Source organism: Oncorhynchus mykiss, chromosome 10 (assembly GCF_057628025.1).
Source record: "Oncorhynchus mykiss isolate SJ-2025 chromosome 10, ASM5762802v1, whole genome shotgun sequence".
Taxonomy (NCBI): domain Eukaryota; kingdom Metazoa; phylum Chordata; class Actinopteri; order Salmoniformes; family Salmonidae; genus Oncorhynchus; species Oncorhynchus mykiss.
Window position 1 is genome coordinate 81438412 of NC_143031.1, and position 12500 is coordinate 81450911.

At 43.6% G+C, this 12500-nt stretch overlaps 1 protein-coding gene across 2 annotated transcripts in view; it reads right to left on the reverse strand.

Moving 5' to 3' along the window:
• The window catches only part of LOC110514272 (adhesion G protein-coupled receptor L3-like), a 310536-nt gene that overhangs the window by 84390 nt on the left and 213646 nt on the right, over window positions 1–12500 (reverse strand). The window lies entirely within an intron of this gene.

Sequence of the window (12500 nt, forward strand, 5' to 3'; positions counted from 1 at the left end):
ACAAGAATAGTTAAACATGTCTACACACACACACCGTGCACACACACACACACCGTACACACACACCGTGCACACACACTGTGCACACACACACACCGTACACACACACCGTGCACACACACACACCGTACACACACACCGTGCACACACACCGTGCACACACACACACCGTACACACACACCGTGCACACACACTGTGCACACACACACAGTACACACGCACCGTGCACACACACACCGTGTACACACACACCGTACACACACACACCGTACACACACACACCGTACACACACACACCGTACACACACACACCGTGTACACACACCGTACACACACACCATACACACACACACCATACACACACACACACCATACACACACACACCGTACACACACACACACACACACCGTACACACACACACACCGTACACACACACACACCGTACACACACACACTGTGTACACACACCGTGCACACACACACCATACACACACACACTGTGCACACACACACAGTACACACACACCGTACACACACACACCGTGTACACACACCGTACACACACACCATACACACACACACCATACACACACACACACCATACACACACACACCGTACACACACACAGTAAACACACACCGTACACACACACCATACACACACACACCATACACACACACACCGTGCACACACACACACCGTACACACACACACACCGTACACACACACACACACACACCGTACACACACACACACCGTACACACACACACACCGTACACACACACCATACACACACACACCGTGCACACACACCGTGCACACACACACCATACACACACACACCGTGCACACACACCGTGCACACACACCGTGCACACACACACCGTACAAACACACACACACCGTACACACACACCGTGCACACACACACACCGTACACACACACACACTACTATCTCCTCTGAGTTGAGCTGTTAGCAGAAGCAGAGAAAAGGGGAACGAAAGAAGAGAAGGAAGAGGCTTTTCCTGTTATTCTCTCCTCTCTTGAGTCTAAGAATGGACAATGTTTTCAACAGAGGTCGGCGCTCTTGTCATGACGTCTGAGGACGACCAGAGGACGTTTTACAGGGGGAAGGGGGGGTGGGGGGGGGGCTAGCCAAATCAGGCTTTACATTTTCAGCATGTCACAGATTACAGTCTCTACTCCTAATCAGACCGGAGGCAAATTACACTGCACTTTTTACACCCAGGGCCCCTCTCTGTCTCTCTGTTTGTCTCTCTGTCTGTCTCTCTCTCTGTCTGTCTGTCTGTCTGTCTGCCTGCCTGCCTGTCTGTCTGTCTGCCTGTCTGTCTGTCTGTCTGTCTGTCTGCCTGTCTGTCTGTCTGCCTGCCTGCCTGTCTGTCTCTGTCTGTCTCTGTCTGTCTGTCTGCCTGTCTGTCTGTCTGAATGTATAATACCAGTCTAAAGCTTTAGAACACCTACTCATTCAAGGGTGTTTCTTTATTTGTACTATGTTCTACACTGTAGAATAATAGTGAAGGCATCAATACTATGAAATAACACATATGGAATCATGTAGTAACCAAAAAAAGAATCAAACAAATCAAAACATATTTTATATTCTTCAGTGTAGCCACCCTTTGCATTGATGACAGCTTTGCACACTCTTGGCATTCTCTCAACCAGCTTCATGAGGTAATCACCTGGAATGAATTTGTGAATTTCTTTACTTCTTAATGTGTTTGAGCCAATCATTTGTGTTGTGACAAGGTAGGGTTGGTACACAGTAAAAAAAAACAAGTCCATATTATGTCAATAACAGCTCAAATAAGCAAAGAGAAACGACAGTCCATCATTACTTTAAGACATGAAGGTCAGTCAGTTCAGAAAATTAAGAACTTTGAAAGTTTCTTCAAGTGCAGTCGCAAAAACCATCAAGCGCTATGATGAAACTGGCTCTCATGAGGAACGCCACAGGAAAGGAAGACCCAGAGTTACCTCTGCTGCAGAGGAAAAGTTCATTAGAGTTACCAGTCTCAGAAATTGCAGCCCAAATAAATGCTACACAGAGTTCAAGTAACAGACACATCTCAACATCAACTGTTCAGAGGAGACTGTGTGAATCAGGCCTTCATGGTCTAATTGTTGTAAAGAAACCACTACTAAAGGACACCAATAATAAGGAGATACTTGCTTGGGCCAAGAAACACGAGCCATGGACATTAGACCGGTGGAAATCTGTCCTTTGGTCTGATGAGTCCAAATTTGAGATTTTTGGTTCCAACCGCTGTGTCTTTGTGAGACACTGAGTAGGTGAACGGATGATCTCCGCATGTGCGGTTCCCACCGTGAAGCATGGAGGAGGAGGTGTTATGGTGTGTGGGTGCTTTGCTGGTAACACTGTCAGTGATGTATTTAGAATTCAAGGCATCTGGTTTACACTTTTTATTTTATTTCACCTTTATTTAACCTTTATTTCACCTTTATTTAACCTTTATTTAACCAGGTCGACCAGTTAACAACAAGTTCTCAACTGCGACCTGGCCAAGATAAATCAAAACAATGTGACAAAAACAACAACACAGAGTTACACCAGGCTTAAACAAACGTACAGTCAATAACACAATATAAAAAAAATCTATGTAAAGTGTGTGAAAATGTAGAAGAGTAGGGAGGTAAGGCAATAAATAGGTCATAGAGGTGAAATAATGAAAATATTAATTAACACTGGAGTGATAGATGTGCAGAAAACGATGTACAAGTAGAGATACTGGGGAGCAAAAGAGCAAGAAGATAATTAACAATATGGGGATGAGGTAGTTGGGTGTGCTATTTAAAGTTTGGCTGTGTACAGGTACAGTGATCGGTAAGCTGCTCTGACAGCTGATGCTTAACGTTAGAGAGGGAGATATACGTCTCCAGCTTCAGTGATTTTTGCAATTCGTTCCAGTCATTTGGCAGCAGAGAACTGGAAGGAAAGGCGGCTATAGGAAGTGCTGGCTTTGGGGGTGATCAGTGAAATATACCTGCTGGAGCACTTGCTACGGGTGGATGTCGCTATGGTGACCAGTGAGCTGAGATAAGGCAGGGCTTTACCTAGCAAAGACTTATAGATGACCTGGAGCCAGTGGGTTTGGCGACAAATCTGCAGCGAGGGTCAGCCAATGAGAGCATACAGGTCGCAGTGGTGGGTAGTATATGGGGCTTTGGTGACAAAACGGATGGCACTGTGAAAGACTGCATCCAGTTTGCATCCAGTTTGCTGAGTAGAGTGTTGGAGGCTATTTTGTAAATGACATCGCCGAAGTCAAGGATCGGTAAGATAGTCAGTTTTACGAGGGTATGTTTAGCAGCATGAGTGGAGGAGGCTTTGTTGCAAAATAGGAAGCCAATTCATGATTTAATTTTGGATTCGAGATGCTTAATGTGAGTCTGGAAGGAGAGTTTACAATCTAACCAGACACTTAGGTATTTATAGAAGTTCACATGTTTAAAGTCAGAACCATCCATAGTAGTGATGCTAGTCGGGCGGGAGGGTGCGGGCAGCAATCGGTTGAAGAGCATGCACTTAGTTTTACTAGCGTTTAAGAGCAGTTGGAGGCCACATGTTGTATGTGTTGTATGGCATTGAAGCTCGTTTGGAGGTTTGTTAACACAGTGTCCAAAGAAGGGCCAGATGTATCCAGAATGGTGTCGTCTGGGTAGAGGTGGATCAGAGACTCACCAGCAGCAAGAGCCACATCGTTGATGTATACAGAGAAAAGAGTTGGCCCGAGAATTGAATCCTATGACACCTCAATAGAGACTGCCAGAGGCCATAGTTGGTAAACCAGGTGAGGCAGTCATTTGAGAAACCAAGGCTGTTGAGTCTGCCGATAAGATTGCGATGATTGACAGAGTCGAAAGCCTTGGCCAGGTCGATGAAGACGGCTGCACAATACTGTCTATTATCGATGGCAGTTATGATATCGTTTAGGACCTTGAGCGTGGCTGAGGTGCACCCATGACCAGCTCTGAAACCCTATGGTGGAGAAGGTACGGTGGGATTCAAAACGGTCTGTGATCTGTTTGTAACTTGGCTTTGGAACATTTTAGAAAGGCAGGGAAGGACGGTGTAATGCGATGCTACTGGCGGAAGAAAAGTGGAAACTAATTTATATGTGCGGTCCTTCCTGTTCTTCTTCTTATTGGTGGGCCTTCCAGTTCTTCTTCTTATTGGTGTAATGCGATGCTACTGGCGGAAGAGAAGTGGAAACTAATTTATATGTGCGGGCCTTCCTGTTCTTCTTAAGAAATAGTTCATCAATAAAGCAGTGAATTAGGAGCGTAAACTGTGCGAGCCTTCCTGTTCTTCTTAAGAAATAGTTCATCAATAAAGCAGTGAATTAGGAGCGTAAACTGTGCGAGCCTTCCTGTTCTTCTTAAGAAATAGTTCATCAATAAAGCAGTGAATTAGGAGCGTAAACTGTGCGGGCCTTCCTGTTCTTCTTAAGAAATAGTTCATCAATAAAGCAGTGAATTAGGAGCGTAAACTGTGCGTGCCTTCCTGTTCTTCTTAAGAAATAGTTCATCAATAAAGCAGTGAATTAGGAGCGTAAACTGTGCGTGCCTTCCTGTTCTTCTTAAGAAATAGTTATGTTTAATAACCATAAAACACCGTCAACAGAATAATACAATAAATGAGTCAAACAAAACCCGGTCAATACCAGCAAACCGTCGCACTACAACAAACAATTACAGACAAGGACATGGAGGGGGAACAGAGGGTTAAATACACAACATGGTTACAGACCAGGACATGGAGGGGGAACAGAGGGTTAAATACACAACAAACAATTACAGACAAGGACATGGAGGGGGAACAGAGGGTTAAATACACAACAAACAATTACAGACAAGGACATGGAGGGGGAACAGAGGGTTAAATACACAACATGTAATTGATGGAATTGGAACCAGGTGTGGTGGAAGACAAAACCAATGGAAAATGAAAAGTGGATCGGCGATGGCTAGAAGGTCGGTGAAGTCGCCAAAGGAAAGGGACCAACTTCGGCGGAAGTCATGACAAATGGATATAGATCTATAACAGTTTGGGTCTAGAGTGGAAGTCATGACAAATGGATATAGATCTATAACAGTTTGGGTCTAAAGCAGAAGTCATGACAAATGGATATAGATCTATAACAGTTTGGGTCTAAAGTGGAAGTCATGACAAATGGATATAGATCTATAACAGTTTGGGTCTAAAGTGGAAGTCATGACAAATGGATACAGGTCTATAACAGTTTGGGTCTAAAGCAGAAGTCATGACAAATGAATATAGATCTATAACAGTTTGGGTCTAAAGTGGAAGTCATGACAAATGGATATAGATCTATAACAGTTTGGGTCTAAAGTGGAAGTCATGACAAATGGATACAGGTCTATAACAGTTTGGGTCTAAAGCAGAAGTCATGACAAATGAATATAGATCTATAACAGTTTGGGTCTAGAGTGGAAGTCATGACAGATGGGTCTATAACAGTTTGGGTCTAGAGTGGAAGTCATGACAAATGGGTCTATAACAGTTTGGGTCTAGAGTGGAAGTCATGACAGATGGGTCTATAACAGTTTGGGTCTAGAGTGTCTCCCCCTTTGAAGAGGGGGATGACCGCTGCAGCTTTCCAATCTTTGGGGATCTCAGACGATATGAAAGAGAGGTTGAACAGGCTAGTAACATGGGTTGCAACAATTTTGGCTGATCATTTTAGAAAAGAAAGGGTCCAGATTGTCTAGCCCAGCTAATTTGTAGGGATTCAGATTTCGCAGCTCTTTCAGAACATCAGCTGTCTGGATTTGGGCGAAGGAGAAGGGGGTGCACAGCTGTTGGGTACAGGTAGCCAGGTGGAAAGCATGGCCAGCCGTAGAAAAATGCTCATTGAAATGATCGATTATCGTAGATTGATCAGCGGTGACAGTGTTTCCTAGCCTCAGAGCAGTGGGCGGCTGGGAGGAGGTGCTCTTATTCTCCATGGACTTTACAGTGTCCCAGAACTTTTTTGAGTTAGTACTACAGGATTCACATTTCTGTTTGAAAAAGCTAGCCTTTGCTTTCCTAAATGACAGTGTATATTGGTTCCTAACTTCCCTGAAACATTGCATATCATTGGGGCTATTCGATGCTAATGCAGAAGGCCACAGGACGTTTTTGTGCTGGTCAAGGGCAGTCAAGTCTGGGGTGAACCAGGGGCTATATCTTAATGTACATTTTTTGAAAGGGGCTTATTTAAGACGGTGACGAAAGCACTTTTAAAGAGCAGCCAGGCATCCTCTACTGACGGGATGAGGCCAATATCCTTCCAGGATACCCGGGCCAGGTCGATTAGAAAGGCCTGCTCACTGAAGTGTTTTAGGGAGCATTTGACAGTGATGAGGGGTGGTCGTTTGACCATATCCCAGTTTAGGTCACCTAACAGTACGAACTCTGAAGATAGTTGGGGGGGGGGGCAATCAATTCACATATGGTGTTCAGGGCACAGGTGGAGGCTAAGGGGGGTATATAAGAAGCAGCAACGGTGAGAGACTTGTTTCTGGAAAGGTGGGTTTTTAAAAGTAGAAGCTCGAATTGTTTGGGCACAGACCTGGATAGTATGACAGAACTCTGCAAGCTATCTCTGCAGTAGATTGCAACTCTGCCCCCTTTGGCAGTTCTATCTTGTCGGAAAATGTTGTAGTTCGGGATGGAAATTTCAGGGTTTTTGGTGACCTTCCTAAACCAGGATTCAGACACAGCTAGAACATCTGGGTTGGCAGAGTGTGCTAAAGCAGTGAATAAAACAAACTTAGGGAGGAGGCTTCTAATGTTATCATGCATGAAACCAAGGCTGTTACGGTTACAGAAGTCAACAAATGAGAGAGCCTGGGGAGTGGGAGTGGAGCAAGGCACTGCAGGGCCTGGATTAACCTCTACATCACCAGAGGAACAGAGGAGTAGGATAAGGGTATGGCTAAAGGCTATAAGAACTGGTTTTCTCTGGCATTGGGGACAGAAAATAAAATGAGCAGATTTCTGGGCGTGGAAGAATAGATTCAAGGCATAATGTACATACGCTTAGTGGGACAATAATATGTTTTTCAACAGGACAATGACCCAACACACCTCCAGACTGTGTAAAGGCTATTTGACCAAGAAGGAGAGTGATGTACTGCTACCTCAGATGACATAGCTTCACCAATCAACCGACCTCAACCCAACTGAGATGGTTTGGGATAAGTTGGACCACAGAGTGAAGGAAAAGCAGCCAACTGGTGCTCAGCAAATGTGGGAACTCCTTCAAGACTGTTGGAAAAGCATTCCAGGTGAAGCTGGTTGAGAGAATGCCAAGAGTGTGCAAAGCTGTCAAGGCAAATGGTGCCTGTTTTGAAGAACATAAAATATATTTTGATTTGTTTCACACTTTTTTGGTTACTAGATGATTCCATGTGTTATTTCATAGTTTTGATGTCTTCACTATAATTCTACAATGTAGAAAATACTGAAAATAAAGAACAACCCTTGAATGAGCAGGTGTGTCCACACTTTTGAATGGTACTGTATGCCTGTCTGTCTGTCTCCCTGTCAGTCAGTCTGTCTGTCTGCCTTTCTCAGCCTGTCTGTCTGTCTGTCTTCATGTCAGCCTGTCTGTCTGTCTGTCTGTCTGTCTGTCTGTCTGTCTGTCTGTCTGTCTGTCTGTCTGTCTGTCTGTCTGTCTGTCTGTCTGTCTGTTTCTTCCATACCAACTGATCAATGAATGAATTTCCAGTTTCTAATAAATTAACCGTTCTCTCTGTATCCCCAAATAGAAATGAATTATTACCCCGACGATTAAAATAATTAGAATCAACCCGCCTGCCCATTCCTTTCATCACACACACACACACACACACACACACACACACACACACACACACACACACACACACACACACACATACACATACACACACACACACACACACACACACACACACACACACACACACACACACACATGCTGTTGAACTTTAATTGTGTTTTTTGTTTATCAACAGTTTTCTCCGAGGTCAGTCACTGACAGTAACTGAATTAGCCTGAATTATTGTCAGATAAAATGTTTACGATTTGTAAATTAGTCTTTGTAACTAGCCATCTATCCAAACGTGTAGTAATCATGGTCGAATTACCGACTGGCAGCACATGCCCAGGGGTCCTGACCTCCAGGGGACCTGACCTCCAGGGGACCTGACCTCCAGGGGACCTGACCTCCAGGGGACCTGACCTCCAGGGGCCCTGACCTCCAGGGGACCTGACCTCCAGGGGTCCTGACCTCCAGGGGTCCTGACCTCCAGGAGACCTCCATTGATTTTGTCCGTCACTCTCATTCAGATATCAATAACATGATAAGTCATGTCATAATGTGTAGAATTACGGGAGAGTAGCTATACAACTACATATTTTCTCTACAACCACATGTCATAATGTGTAGAATTACAGGAGAGTAGCTAAACAACTACATATTTTCTCTACAACCACATGTCATAATGTGTAGAATTACAGGAGAGTAGCTAAACAACTACACATTTTCTCTACAACCACATGTCAAAATGTGTAGAATTACGGGAGAGTAGCTAAACAACTACACATTTTCTCTGCAACCACATGTCAAAATGTGTAGAATTACGGGAGAGTAGCTAAACAACTACACATTTTCTCTACAACCACATGTCAAAATGTGTAGAATTACGGGAGAGTAGCTAAATAACTTCACATTTTCTCTGCAACCACATGTCAAAATGTGTAGAATTACAGGCAGTTGTATCCTAAACTTTTCTCTCAACCGTCAAGAGGGGGGAAAGGCACTCAAATGTTTTGCCCCTCAAGGGGAGTGTGGTCCCCCAACAACATTTAGCTTAAGGCCCCTAAAAGGCTAGGGTCGAACCTGCACACACACACACCCTCTCATCAGACTGTCAGAGCTGCAGATAAAACAAATCTCCAATCAGAGAATCGACGTGTTTATGCATGCGTATGTGCCTAATTAAAACCTCTTCAGTAACAGAGGAAGGCAGTGATGATATCATTTGTTAGCGTGCCTAATTAAAACCTCTTCAGTAACAGAGGAAGGCAATGATGATATCATTTGTTAGCGTACCTAATTAAAACCTCTTCAGTAACAGAGGAAGGCAGTGATGATATCATTTGTTAGCGTGCCTAATTAAAACCTCTTCAGTAACAGAGGAAGGCAGTGATGATATCATTTGTTAGCGTACCTAATTAAAACCTCTTCAGTAACAGAGGAAGGCAGTGATGATATCATTTGTTAGCGTGCCTAATTAAAACCTCTTCAGTAACAGAGGAAGGCAGTGATGATATCATTTGTTAGCGTGCCTAATTAAAACCTCTTCAGTAACAGAGGAAGGTAGTGATGATATCATTTGTTAGCGTGCCTAATTAAAACCTCTTCAGTAACAGAGGAAGGCAGTGATGATATCATTTGTTAGCGTGCCTAATCAAAACCTCTTCAGTAACAGAGGAAGGTAGTGATGATATCATTTGTTAGCGTGCCTAATCAAAACCTCTTCAGTAACAGAGGAAGGTAGTGATGATATCATTTGTTAGCGTACCTAATTAAAACCTCTTCAGTAACAGAGGAAGGCAGTGATGATATCATTTGATAGCGTGCCTAATTAAAACCTCTTCAGTAACAGAGGAAGGCAGTGATGATATAATTTGTTAGCGTACCTAATTAAAACCTCTTCAGTAACAGAGGAAGGCAGTGATGATATCATTTGTTAGCGTGCCTAATTAAAACCTCTTCAGTAACAGAGGAAGGCAGTGATGATATCATTTGTTAGCGTGCCTAATTAAAACCTCTTCAGTAACAGAGGAAGGCAGTGATAATATCATTTGTTAGCGTACCTAATTAAAACCTCTTCAGTAACAGCGGTAGGCAGTGATAATATCATTTGTTAGCGTACCTAATTAAAACCTCTTCAGTAACAGAGGAAGGCAGTGATGATATCATTTGTTAGCGTACCTAATTAAAACCTCTTCAGTAACAGAGGAAGGCAGTGATGATATCATTTGTTAGCGTGCCTAATTAAAACCTCTTCAGTAACAGAGGAAGGCAGTGATGATATCATTTGATAGCGTACCTAATTAAAACCTCTTCAGTAACAGAGGAAGGCAGTGATGATATAATTTGTTAGCGTGCCTAATTAAAACCTCTTCAGTACCAGAGGAAAGCAGTGATGATATAATTTGTTAGTGTCCCTAATTAAAACCTCTTCAGTAACAGCGGTAGGCAGTGATGATATCATTTGTTAGCGTACCTAATTAAAACCTCTTCAGTAACAGAGGAAGGCAGTGATAATATCATTTGTTAGCGTCCCTAATTAAAACCTCTTCAGTAACAGAGGAAGGCAGTGATGATATCATTTGTTAGCGTCCTTAATTAAAACCTCTTCAGTAACAGCGGTAGGCAGTCTGACATGGTTCATTATGTCAGTTAGAGATGTTATTTATCAAATATTTTATAAGCAGCCCAGGTGTTTTATGATATTATCACAATGGAGAATGGCAGCCTTTGACATTATTCTGACTCATCAATGTTTTCAAGTGTGTGTGTGTGTGTGTGTGTGTGTGTGTGTGTGTGTGTGTCTGTGTGTGTGTGTGCGTGCATGCGTGTGTGTGTGTTCTGTATGTCAGCTCGTGTGATGTGACTCTGCTGAGTGGTGCTGACGTCTAGACATTGAGAGAGAGAGAGGGAGAAAAATAGACTGCATCAGGAGAAAAAAAGAGAGAGAGAGAGGGAAGAGAGAGAGAAGAGAGAGAGAGAGAGAGAGAGATAGAGGGGAGAGAGAGAGGGGGGAGAGAGAGAGATAGAGAGGGGAGAGAGAGAGAGGGAAGAGAGAGAGAGATAGAGAGAGGGGAGAGAGAGAGAGCGAGAGAGGGAAGAGAGAGATAGAAAGAAAGAAAGAAAGAAAGAAAGAAAGAAAGAAAGAGAAATAAAGCCTGACAGAGTAACACAGTATTTGCAAGGAGCAGGACCCTGGGGTCCTTTTGATGTTGTGCACTTTGATTTTAGTGGACCAGAAACATGCCACAGAGTGTTATCTCAGGAGGGATTCTGGAGAACAGTGAGAGTCCACAGCATCAACATGAATCAACAACATTAACAGAGAAGAAAGTGAACAGAAATCGCAAATAACAACGTAATGGAAAAAAAAATGCAATGACATGAGCAGATGGCCCAGACCAACCACACAGCCTCCAGCCATGGCAGGGTGTATTAATGGCAGGGTGTATTAATGGCAGGGTGTATTAATGGCAGGGTGTGTTAATGGCAGGGTGTATTAATGGCAGGGTGTGTTAATGGCAGAGTGTATTAATGGCAGGGTGTGTTAATGGCAGAGTGTATTAATGGCAGGGTGTGTTAATGGCAGGGTGTGTTAATAGCAGGGTGTATTAATGGCAGGGTGTATTAATGGCAGGGTGTATTAATGGCAGGGTGTATTAATGGCAGGGTGTGTTAATGGCAGGGTGTATTAATGGCAGGGTGTATTAATGGCAGGGTGTATTAATGGCAGGGTGTATTAATGGCAGGGTGTATTAATGGCAGGGTGTATTAATGGCAGGGTGTATTAATGGCAGGGTGTATTAATGGCAGGGTGTATTAATGGCAGGGTGTGTTAATGGCAGGGTGTATTAATGGCAGGGTGTATTAATGGCAGGGTGTATTAATGGCAGGGTGTATTAATGGCAGGGTGTGTTAATAGCAGGGTGTATTAATGGCAGGGTGTGTTAATAGCAGGGTGTATTAATGGCAGGGTGTGTTAATAGCAGGGTGTGTTAATGGCAGGGTGTGTTAATGGCAGGGTGTATTAATGGCAGGGTGTATTAATGGCAGGGTGTATTAATGGCAGGGTGTATTAATGGCAGGGTGTATTAATGGCAGAGTGTATTAATGGCAGGGTGTATTAATGGCAGGGTGTATTAATGGCAGAGTGTATTAATGGCAGGGTGTATTAATGGCAGGGTGTATTAATGGCAGGGTGTATTAATGGCAGGGTGTGTTAATGGCAGGGTGTATTAATGGCAGGGTGTATTAATGGCAGGGTGTGTTAATGGCAGGGTGTGTTAATGGCAGGGTGTGTTAATGGCAGGGTGTGTTAATGGCAGGGTGTGTTAATGGCAGGGTGTATTAATGGCAGGGTGTGTTCATGGCAGGGTGTGTTAATGGCAGGGTGTATTAATGGCAGGGTGTGTTAATAGCAGGGTGTGTTAATGGCAGGGTGTGTTAATGGCAGGGTGTATTAATGGCAGGGTGTGTTAATGGCAGGGTGTGTTAATGGCAGGGTGTGTTAATGGCAGGGTGTGTTAATGGCAGGGTGTGTTAACATCCAGCTGAATTATTTACAGTAACATTGTCGTGATGATTAAAACAAATCTTATCAAAGAGTCAACAGGAACCCAACATTGATTGGATTTGATGAAG